This window comes from Pinus tabuliformis, chromosome J (assembly GCF_031772625.1).
Source record: "Pinus tabuliformis cultivar Carrire ecotype Pingquan chromosome J, CPIR1, whole genome shotgun sequence".
Classification (NCBI taxonomy): Eukaryota; Viridiplantae; Streptophyta; class Pinopsida; order Pinales; family Pinaceae; genus Pinus; species Pinus tabuliformis.
The window spans coordinates 1,127,615,725-1,127,628,650 of record NC_142295.1 but is presented as its reverse complement, the minus strand read 5'-3'; positions in this window follow the sequence as shown (position 1 = coordinate 1,127,628,650).

The following is a 12,926-nucleotide window of genomic DNA, read 5'->3' as shown; positions in this document are numbered from 1 at the left end:
ATTGAAAATGGACTTGGTCAAGGCATATGACATAGAAGTGGGATTTTCTAAGGGTGAATTTTCTAAAATTTGATTTCTATTTAGAGTGGGTGAACTAGGTGCTTGAGTACTTATCAATTGCATCTTTTAATGTTCTCATAAATAGAGGACCTTCCAAATATTTGAAACAATCAAGAAGTCTAAACCATTATTGTCCATTATCCTTCTTTGTTTATAATCTTGATAGACGCCCTAGGAAAGGCCTTATCACAAAAGAAATAGAACTAGGGAGAGCTAAGTCTTTAAGGTTTCCTTCAAAATAAAATCCATGAATCATGTTGAATTCTTGGATATACCATACTACCAAGAGAAGACAAATTTTTGGGAGGAAAGAAACATACGAAGAATTCTATAGACTTTCAAATATGCATCTGGTAAAAAGATAAATTCTGTGAAAATCAAAGGTTTTTAGGATCATAGCCAACCAAAGAATTCAGATAAATATTGACGAAATTATGTGTCTCCAAAGAATGATTTACCAACAATGTATCTTGGTTTCCCCTCTTTCACAAATTGTAGAACATGGGAGTGGGCACAAATTTCTGATAAGCTCATACTCATGTTTGATCCATAGGTAAACAAAATTCTATGTATGGAAAAGATATTGATTCTTATCTAATCGATATCTCCAATGATTCCATTATTTAAAAGATCATTTTTAAATTAATGCTTCCAAACTCTAAGGGAGTTCCCCATGTTTCCCACAAAAATTCAACATGTTTTCTAACTCCGGCTAAAAATATGTATTTGATGGCCTTGCTATTAATATTATGACTTGGAATATCTATCACATAGGAACTGAATTGAAAAGAATCCATAGGTGCAAGGTTCATTTAGAAAATATTGATATTGTAGTTATTCATCAAACAAAACTACTAAAACTTAGAATGGATATTGTGAAAAGTTATGTGTGCAGATAGGCAATATGAATATACAAAAATTGGATAGGAAATCAAGAGAAATATAAATATGGATATGTCTTCGGTGTAACATAGAGTTTATTTCCAAGGAAGGTTTTGGATCACACCACCTTAGCTTTCTCTAGAGTGTGGGATCTTAGTTTCTACGTGACAAATGTGTATGGACCTAATTTGGTGCTTCTAGGAGCCAAGTGATAGCATATTCTTGCAATGGAAAGGGAAAATCTCCCAAACCTACCATGGACCTTGGCATGAACTTTATTAGGGGTGCTCATAAAAAAAGGAGGGTTGACAAGCAAAAATAACTCATTATTAGCAGATTCCATTAAATAGGAATTCCTTGGTAGATGTGGAACCAAAGAATGTTAATTATACTGGGAATAACAGAAGAAAAGGGTAAGGTTTTGTGTTGGAAATATTGAATATATTACAGATAAGTGATTAATTTCATGATTAAGGATTTGAAGTTGAATCTTTTAATCTAAAGGAAGCATTATCAGCACGGGGAAAACCAGAAAATATCCATTTCAAGTTTGTAAATATGTTGTTCACCAGACCTGATTTGGAAAATACAAATGTGGGAATGGTGGGACGAGGAAATAATAATATTGTTCATGAGATCAAAAATGTTTTTCTCCATAATCCTCAGAACATTAAAAGAAGGGGATAATAAGAATTTCAGAAAGATTCACAATAAAAAATCAGAACCTGGGGTTCAGATGAATAAAATCCATGATGAAATAGAAGAAAATAAGGTTTACTAGATTATGAAAATATTCTAAAGTAAAATTAGAAAATATATATCAAAGGGAGGAAGATTTATGGAGGCATAAGTCAAGAATTTAGTGTCTCAAGGAAGGGGAGAGAAACACAAAGTTCTTCACAAAGCCACCCAAAGTAGAAGAACCCATAATAGAATCTCCCAAATTATCAAGGAAAATAATAGTGTGATTAAAGGACAAATATGTAAGGACACAAGTTTTTTAAGATTTTTTTTAATGGAACCTAGTGAAATAGCCCCCGAAAGCAATGATCTATGTGAAAACATAGACCAAATATTATAAGCATCGAGGTCAACAAAAATCATAGTGCACTCATCACTGAATAAAACTAAAAGAAGTGATGTTTTCATTACAAAAGAATAATGGATCATGCCTTAATAGATTTTGAGCTAACTTTTATAAAAAAAATGGCACATTATAAAATCAAACTTGTTTAGGTGTGGTCGAAGAATTAACAAAATTTTGGTGACTTCTCAAAGCATTACGCTCTAATTTTGTTACACTTATCCTTGGAAAAGAGTTCATAGGAATCTTGCTTCATGGTATTTCTGTAATTTCTCTTCTTTCCATTTGGTTCCAAAATCCATTCCTTTCTCCTCATGATTAATAGACCCAACATCTCCCTTAAATGGATGAATAATTTCGATGTATGTCATGCGCTATTGCCCCTACATCCAGCACAAATCTATATAGACCCCGGTCTGAGATGCACTTCCTCGTTTGTGAAGCTTGAAGTTGTATATCCCCTATTTCTATATTTCAGAACTTAGTAATTTTTGTGCATTTGATAGATCCTCAAACTTAGCAACCCCGAGGTCAATATCAAACCTAAATCTAGATGGATGTGTGCGAACATCATATTCATGTAGTAAATGCATTGTATATATTTAACATCACATGGACATACAAACACTACAATACCAACCCATGTCCAAGCTATTAGCATGGACCTCAACTCTTTCTCAGTGCAACTAAGGTGCATGTGATCCAATTTCCATCTCTACAAAATTACACAATAAGCATTACATCAAATAAGCTTCACCATTATCCCTGAAAGGATAGATTGCTAAGGACGTTGCGACATAAACATATATATGTAAAAATACTGGAGCTTTAAAAGAAATGGTCAAGCTTTACATCATGAATAGAATCTATTTAGTATAGGTTGAATAGGGCTTTAATTACTTATTGACATTCTAGTAGGAAAATCCATGGGAAACTAAAGTGATTAGTTTATAAAAAATAGGATATCCTAATTGGAACAAGCTAAGGTTAGGATTAACATCTCTTTTGTCCATAGTAGACAGTCAACCAATAAAATTGTAGATTGGATAGTTAATAAAGCCATTTAGAGGGAGAACCTTAAAATTATTATAGCTGATAAAAATAATTCAAGATGCATTGGTGGTAGATCCAACCGATAATCCTACCCAATTCATCTTAAGCCATGAATTATCAACTGCATCTGTCATTCCCGCACTCCTCAAACTTTAGGAGAGGATGAAGCTATTGATAATTATTAAATTTTGTTATCCCAAATCAGGTGAATATCACTTGATGTAAAAGAGTTGAGGGTTTTTCAAAGAAAAAAATCCATACCCCCCTAGGCATTCTCACAATCCATAATTTATTACTAGAGCCTATAAGAAATAGGTATCATCTCATGGAGAATTTTGATCCACCCTCATTCTTTTGTGTAAGTATCATCCCTAGGAGAATGATGAAAACTTCCTCTCAACGCCTTCACAGTGGTAGATAGCATAACCAACCTACCATAATGTTGGATCAGTTAAAGGAGTAAAACAGATTATGCGTACATTGTAGAGATGTAGGGCCCTGCTTAGAGGCTATGGATAAGTAGCTGAAGAATTAAATCATGTCATTGATGTTGGTATGAAGCTGAACTATGAGAGAAATTTTATTAGGTCCCTATAATACTAGTGATTCCCCCATTACTATTGTTATTCTATCCCTTATCGTTATTATTATGCCGCCATTGTCCCCATATTGTTATTATTGTGCCCCATAGAGGCCCACTATATGTTATTTTGTGCCCTTATATTATTATTGTTAGGTTGGCTTTGGTTATATTGTGACCCCTTATACTCCTATATATAGAAAGGAGGTCTTGTCATTTGTATTATCTAAGAATTATTCATTTGTGTAAAATAAAAGAGGTTTCCCCTTGAAGAGGTCGATTTCTAAGTCATTGATCTATCTTTTCTCTCTTTCTGTGAGCTGGTTTCATAACATTTGGTATAAGAGCTTGGATTCTAAGGTTTCACTGCTCCAAACAGGTCATCATGGAATTTTCGCTATAACTTTTTTCCTGCAACGTTTCAAAAGCTAAAAAAAACCAATTTCAGCCAAAATCTCCCTGAACCTCGGGTCCAAGTGTAAGATCTTGTGTCACTATATTTTTGGAGATATGATACAATGAAGTTAGGGTTTTTACAGGATCTTGAATTATATCTCCAATAGGTGACCTAGGGAAAATCATCATAACATTTTTTCTGAGCATCAGATTGAACTTTCCTAAGAAGTTACAAAAATAGGATAGTCTGTAGTTTTCGGTGTATCAGTTTTAGATCCTAAGGTCAAAATTGTGACATGTGGCACTTCGTACAAGCTCTCTCTACTGAACTTGTCTATAATTAGGTCATCGTCGGAGATTTGGAATAACTCTTCATTGGAGAATCCAATATTGATTAGACTTGTCGTGTTAGAAATAGTACTCAGAGGGTTACCACAGGAAGAAATTTCAGACCTTGGAGATCGAAAATTACAGAGGTACATCAGATTCAATATCGAGCTCCTACAAAGTGAAAAAAGGTGTCTAGTTTTGTTTTAAAATTTTCCATAAGTCTAGTTTGAAAAAATAGTTTGAAGGAATTCAAGGGAATAGTAAAGAAATATTATCATTAATTAATGCCCCGAAGAATTAAAATGGAAACACCTAGTAAGAAACCTGAAATCTCTAGCATGACTCATGAAGAAGAGGAAGAAATGCAACAGGATATATCAAAATTACGAGGCCAAGAGCAAAAAAATTCACTCTCACAAAACTAACAGAAGCTAAGATGGATGGTTTAAGGAAAAGGGTAGAAGCTAGGATGAATGACATGGAAGCTAAGATAGATGGCATGGAACCTAATATGGATGATTTAATGAAAGGCGTGGAAGATAAGATGGAAGATTTGAAGACAAATTTGACAAAGTTTCTACACGAAATGATTACTAATGGTGAAAGGGTAGTAAAGGAAACTCATGGTGAGAAAAAAAAAAAAAATTAATTAATATTTCATAGACTCTAATGTTGGATCGAGGAACCACCATGTTCTAAAGATCGATATGACGATGTTTGATGGCAAGGATCCCATAACATGGATCCTACAGATGGAGCAATTTTTTGATCTCCATAATGTGAAAACACACAAAAGGTTCACATTGCAACTTTATATTTGGAACCAAATCAGTTTGTATGGTATCGATGGCTTTGCTCTCGTAAAGAAATTGTCACTTGGGTTATTTTTACGGATGAAATGATAGCATATTATGAGGATAAAAAAAAGAAATTTTTTTTAGCCAATTGATAAATCTCAAACAAAAAGGGTTCAATGATGGAGCACATTAAGGACTTCCAAAAATTTAATATAAGGGTAAGAGATATTCCAGAGGAGCATAGGATTGATGTGTTCATAGGGGCTTTAAAGGATAACATCCAAAATGATGTTCACCTTTGGGAACCTGATTCATTGGAGAAGGCATTCAGGTTGGCAAGAAAAATGGAAAGAAAAATTATGGCAACAAGGAAGCCTATCACTCACAATCATAAAAATGGAAGTGTTGTTGCCTGTAGCCATCCACAACCTGTAAGGTTGACACCACAACAATTGGAAAAAAAGGAGAAAAAGGGTTTTGTTACAGTTGTGATAGAAAATACACTAAAGGTCATAAGTGTGCTGAGAATAAATGATTTTACATAGATTGTGAAGAGGAGGAAGAAAAGGGACAAGAAACATCAAAAGAAGAGGATATACACCAGGAACAAACCCTAGAGAAAGAATAAATGTATCCGACCATATCTTGTAATGCATTGGCTGGAATTAACACTTCTCAAAATATCAAGATAGAAGGGTATATCAAGAAGAAAAAGGTAATAGTGTTGATTGATTCGGGTAGTACTCGTAATTTTATTCATTGTAAGACAATCAAGGAATTGAATTGCTTCCTATATCCACCACCAGAGTGTCAAGTGATGGTTGCAAGTGGAGGAACCATAAATTGTTCAGGAAAGTACCATAATATCAAGCTATCCATGGGAGAATATGTATTGAATATCCCAATGCTTTCCATTCAAATGGATGGTGTTGATGTTGTAGTAGGAGTCCAATGGATAACATCCTTGGGTACAATAGCTTTTAATTTTCAAGAACTTTTCATGAAATTTTCTTTAGAAGGGAAGGAAGTTGAATTAAGGGGTATCATAGGGAAAATGGTAAATATAATAAACTCTAACGGAATGACAAAGATTCTAAAGAAAGAACAACGAGGCATAATTCCACAACTATTTTCACTAGAGGTTCCCACATTGAAATCATCTATTTCTCCAGATCTCCAAAAGTATTGGATAATCATTCCAAGGTATTTGAGACTCCCAATCACCTCTCACCCATTCGCGATCATGATCATGATATTCATTTGATTCAAGGAAGTGTTCCTCCAAACACCAGTCATTACAGATATCCCTATGCCCAAAAGAGTAAAATTGAACGTATGGTTGTAGAAATGCTAGAGGCTGGTATAATTCAACCTAGTCAAAGTTCTTTCTCTGCTCCAGTAGTATTGGTTCACAAAAAGGACGGATCATGGTGCATGTGTCCACATTATAGGGAGCTCAACAAGCTCACTATTAAAGATAAATTTCCCATTCCTGTCATTCATGAATTATTGGATGAATTGCATGGATCAATTTACTTCACCAAGTTGGATCTTCGTTCAGGATATCATCAAATCAGAATGAAGACTGAAGACATTCCAAAAATAACATTTAGAACTCATGAGGCTCATTATGAATTTTTGGTCATGCCTTTTGGCCTTACCAATGAACCTTCTACATTTAAGGTTTGATGAATTCCATTTTCAAACCCTTCCTTAGAAAATTTGTGTTGGTATTTTTTGATGATATACTAATATATAGCAAGTCTTGGAAGGAACATGTTCAACATGTTGACAAGGTGCTCAAGCTATTGAGGAGAAACAATTATATGCAAAAATCTCCAAATGTTTCTTCGGAGTACAAGAGGTGGAATATCTAGGTTATATTGTATCTCATGAAGGTGTTAAGGTAGACCCTGTTAGCTCTGCTATGCAATGCTGATTTTTCAAAGTCAGAGGAAAATCGAGCCTATGAGATGGAGTCTTCAAAGGGGCTTGCATTTGGTCAGTCTTCCTTTTCTTACTATCCCACTTTCCCTCCGCCACCTCCATTCCTCTATTTTTCTCCTAAACCCGATAGATTAACCCTTTTGACTTTAGCCCCAAGCGCAAAGCCCAAACCTGCCATAAAACCTTACCCCAATGACCCTGAGTGCTCATAAACCCCTCACTTAATCTCCATCATTGATCACCCCGCCGATCTAATGGCTTCCATCGCACCCGATAAAAGCGAACCACTCTCTCATTCCCAACCGTCTGATCATTTCCATAAAGGTCCGACGACATTCGCTTTTATCGCACCCGCAACTTAATCAGACGATAGCACGCGATGAGAGCGATTTTTCTCTCTCATCTGCTGCTACGTGTCGATCGCTGAATGGAATCACGCGACCCCTTCCTTTTACTGCTCAATGCCTGAAAGTGGTGCGATCAATACCATTTACCGTTCAACCAATCCACCCCACTCGCTAACGCCCGCACAACTCCACCGCCTGATGACCGTCCGATCTGTTCACTGAAGATTTGACGGCCCTAATTCATCCCTCTCTCACCCAAGCTAATAGCCTCCGTCGAGCCATCTCTGCCGTCCGTTTCCTCGATCCGACAGCCATTTTTTCTGCTCATCCAAATCATTCACCTGCCCATGCATTCCACATCTTCCACCATTCTGTTTGCCCGAAGAAGGAAAATGACCAGCTTGCTATTACCAGTCGCTGTCAGACCCCCTCAATAACCATATTGAATAGAAGGCATGGCCAAGGGAGGAAAGGACAATCACGACCCTGTAACTGAATTTGTCAGTCATGGACTTCACTGGTACGAGCACTCCAATTGCCTAAGAGGACAACACAACACCTGAACAAATCATATTCACTCACTGAAGCAATCAAACATGTTTAGAGACTCCATCAGGTAGTTAAATGCAGTTGGTGGTCAATTATGACCCCTCCATACCTAAATGGCCAAGTGCCCTTGTAATGTAAATTTATAAATACCCAGAAACAAGATGTAATCAGGGTTGGTGGTTGGCATTTGATGTAAGGTTCAACTTCTGGATACTGTAGATATTTTGTCACTTGCAGTGTCTCGTCTTCATTTTCAGATAATACAAGCTTCTTTTGCTGTTAACTGCTCACTTTCCATTTTTCTCTGTTCTAGGATTGTGCCTGATATGCTGTGTTCTTGATCTTTTGAGGTTTAGCACTAGATAACTATCATCTTATCTCTGTGTTAGATGGTTGAATGTATCACTGAATAGGTCACTCAGGTTTTTTTCTATCTGATTCCAGAGAGTTGACATCCTATCTATGCATTAGTAGATTAGATTTACAGATCTTTCTACTAGTTACAGTCGGCCATCACATGGTCTTGTGCATCTGCTGGTGTGGTTAGTATTCTCCATACTCACTTCATCTCTATACTGCGAGCATTTGGTGGTCTAAAGCCATGTAGTCTGAGGGTGTTCACGCATGTCTGGAGTGAAACAAAGTAGAAGTGGTTATCCGGCTTAAACAAACCATCATTCCTTCCATTAAACCTGCAACAATAGTTGAATTTATATGTTACTAGGCATCTCCGAGCTACAACCTAGGAGAGTTTCTTAGAATCCTAACATAATTGGCGCCATTTCTGGGGAGAGGAATTGAAGCTCAGCTTCCCTAGGAGAACGACACAGATCCAACTTTGATGATAGACAAAGTCTGGACACATTTTTGGTTGTAATCATCTATCTAGCAACTCTACTGGAGGACCAACCTATTGGCGACTCCACATTACAGTTTTGGCTCAGTTTGTGAGGCATACTCGGAGAAATCCTCAGAAATCACCAGCTGACCCAGTGCCTGACCCTGAAAAGATTGTCAAGTAGAGAAAACATCGTAGAAAGGAGCATCAGGATCAGGTAAACCTAAACAATCTTATGTATCTCTGCAAGAAAGGCTTGTAACCGAGCATGTACATGTTGAAAATATAGAGCCTAGTACTATCACTGAAGAAATACCCTCAGAGATTTATAAAGCTCCTTGTTTAATAAGTTCTCCTTTGGATCTCAGTCCAAAGAAAATCTCCCCTACAGTCCATTAGTTTCCTTCAGCCCTGTTATTTATTTCTCAGCTCCCTACTTTTCAAACTGCCAGTACCCTTCCATCCACCCCAGTCATGGTAGGCACACAAGCACCTACCAAAATGGAAAGAATCATAGTTTCTAGGTATGGACCCCTATTCCTGCCTATTCCTCTGAATGCCATGCCTGCAGGAGAATGTCATAAATACATGCCTAAGTTCACTGGTACAGAGGGAGTAACAGCTGAAGAGCACCTTGAGTCTTTTTATAGCTATGCTGATAACCTAGATATCAGTGAGGATGATGTGTGGATGAGAGTATTTGTCCAAGGCCTTGATGGAGAGGTTAGAAAGTGGTTCAGAGAACTAACCCCTAGGTCTATAGCAGACATTGAAGCATTAGATGATGTGTTTTTAAAGCATTGGGGAGATAAGAAAGACCTGCTATATTACCATATTGAGTTTGGAAACCTCAAGAGGGAAAATGGGGAATCATTGTTTGATTTTAACAAAAGATTCAATCATATGTATAGCAAGATACCAGCTGAAGTAAAGCCTACCCCCACCTCTGCTAAACTCACCTATGCCAATGCTTTCGATTCTGATTTTTGCCTGCTATTGAGAGAAAGAAGATGTGCCACTCTAGCTGAAATGCAAGATGCAGCCTTAGAGGTGGAATCCAATATCATGGCTGCAGAAAAGCTCAAAGGTCATGCTGATAGAAGGAGGCAGAGAGGTGAGGCTTCTTCTTCCTCTGCTTCATCTTCAGAGCCCAAAATAGACAAAATGACTAAAATGATAGAGTCATTGGCTGTTGAAATATCCAAACTGAAGGTTGAGCAGAGTTCTGGGAAAGCAAGGCTGCCTAATGCATTTGCTCCTAGAAATACAAATCCATTCAGAAGAGCAAATGAACAATTGCAAATCATTCAGAGGGGAAAAGAGGCCAGTGAAGAACAAAGGGTTAAGACTCCTTTCCAGAACGTAGTCATGGAGGAGGAACAGTTTGATGAAGAGGATGAGATTCACTGCATGGAAGACAAGGGCAGTGCTGCCTTTTTGACATTAGCTGCCTACGAAGAATCATTACTTAGGGACCAGACCAGTCAAGAGTGGGACAGAGAAGCTGTTCTACAAACTGAAGACCAACAAAGATATAACCTGAGGTCAAGAACGAGTAATGTCAAAGAGAATCCTACTCAAAGAGCTGTTGTCCCCACAGAGCAGCAAATCAACAAACAGAAGAGACCAGCAGCTGATCCAGTCATCCTGAAAGCACCAGCTCAAGAGGTAAGAGGCCCTGACAAGTCCCCTTCCCCTTTCAGTTTTGAATCAGAAGTCCAGAAATTGAAAATTTGTACCCCTAATAGAACTTGTAAAGAGTGAGGTCTTTAGAAAGCCTATCGTTGATGCCCTTGAGCTAAAAGCCACACAAGCCTCCACTGACTATGTGAACTTACAAGATGATAAACCTACAGCTGTGCTTAGCCCAATGACTAAACCTGCTGATGATAATTCTCCATCATTTTATGTTTCCTTGACCATTCATGACAAAGCCCTCCACAACTATCTGCTGGACATGGGGGCCAGCCATAATCTGATGCCCAAAGCTGTCACGGAAGAGTTAGGCCTTGATATCATCAGACCATATCATGAATTTTTCTCCTTTGATTCAAGAAAGGTGAAATGTCTAGGGTTGATCAAAGACTTAGCTATCACTCTAACTCAGCTTCCCATGAAGAGTATGATGATGGATATTGTGGTGGCAGATGTTCCCCCTAAGTTTGGCATGCTACTTTCCAGAGGGTGGATTAAGAGATTGGGTGGGACATTACAAAATGACTTATCTTATGCCGCGTCCCAGCTTTTGGAGGAGAAAGCAGAAGGCTATACAGGGAAGACAAGCTAGCCTATATCATCAGTGATGAGAGGAACCCCACTAATCATCCTATTTACGCCACGGACACTGATTTTGGGACATGTATCCTTCAAATTGAAGAATCCCATAAGGCCCCGGTGCAGCTCAAGAAACTAGTAGGCCAGGCCATGGAAGGAGAGGAAAAACAGGCTTGGGATACGTTCTTTGATGAAGCCTGTTCAAGGGAAACAACAGGAGCAGGAGAGTGGTGTTGGTATCTCCAAGACAAGAAAGCACACATCTATCTTTTAAGCTAACTTTTCAGGTCACAAACAATATAGCAAAGTATGAGGCTCTGATATTGGGCCTAAATGCTGCCAAAGACATGGGAATTAGAGACATAAAGGTGTTTGGAGATGCTGATCTCATCATTCAGCAAGTGAAAAAAATGTTCCAAGAAAGACACTCAAGGCTGAAAGCATACAGAGATGAGGTATGGAGACTCAAAGATTCTTTTGATTGTTTTTGTATCTCATATATCCCTAGAGTAAAAAATCAGCTTGTTGATTCCCTTGCTGTGTCTGCTAGCATGTTCATCCCTCCCATGCCCCCTAAATTGGCCTATGAAGTCCAGATAAAATATAGACCATCCTTGCCTGATAATGTCCAACATTTGAAAGTTTTTGAGGATGATGATGAAATAAATAGGTTCCTACAAGTAATTGATGAATTCTCTGAAATGCAAATTGATCAAGAGAATGAAGCTTTGGAAAAATGTCCCCAGCCTCAGCTAAGAAACAAAATTGGACAAAACAGCATTGTACAACTGCCTAGCAATCATATAACTAGAGGGCTAGTGCCTCTAGAGAAGTTGTTTGACCAAAATGATGTGCCTCATAAGATTTCCCAAAAAGAAGATCAGTCTGCAGTCCATAGGCATAACATATGGAGTCCAGAGCATCCAAAATATATAAATTTTTCCACCCATTTGTGTGTTGCCCAAAGTTATGAATATTGCACTTTGATGAAGCAATTTTCTGATGTCTTTGCCAGGGAATACAATGACCTCAAAACTTATGACAAAAAGATCATCTAGCATAAGATCCCATTAGAGAAAGACACCATTCCTTTCAAGCAGAAACTGAGACCCATAAATCCTTTGCTCCTCCCCCTGATTGAAAAAGAAATCAAGAAGTTGTTGGCTGGCAAAATCATAGTTCCCCTGAGATATTCAGAGTGGGTAGCAAACTTGGTAGTGGTGAGGAAGAAAAGTGGAGAAATTAGGTTGTGTGTTCATTTCAGAAACCTGAACAAATGCTCTAAGAAAGACAACTATCCCCTACCCAGGATGGAGCATTTGCTGCAAAAGGTCTCAGGAGCCAAAGTCATGTCTCTCTTGGATGGATTTTCAGGGTATAACCAAGTTGTTGTACATCGAGATGATCAAGAAAATACTGCATTCAGCACTCATTGGGGCACTTTTATGTATTCCAAGGTTCCTTTTGGGCTGATGAATGCTGGAGCCACCTTTTAGAGAGCTATGGATATAGCATTTGTAGGAGAGAGGGATAAGTTTGTCCTTGTCTACCTAGATGATATAACAGTATACTCCTGTAGCCATCAGGATCATTTGTAGCATTTGAAGAAGGTGTTTTTGAAGTACCAGAGGTTTGGAATATCAGTAAACCCTAAAAAGTCACAATTCGCTTTAGAAGAGGGTAAGCTATTAGGACACATTGTTTCTGCAGCAGGTGTCAAAATTGACCTGGAAAGAGTAAAAGCAATATAGACTCTGTCTGTCCCAAGATCAAAAAAGGACATCTAATC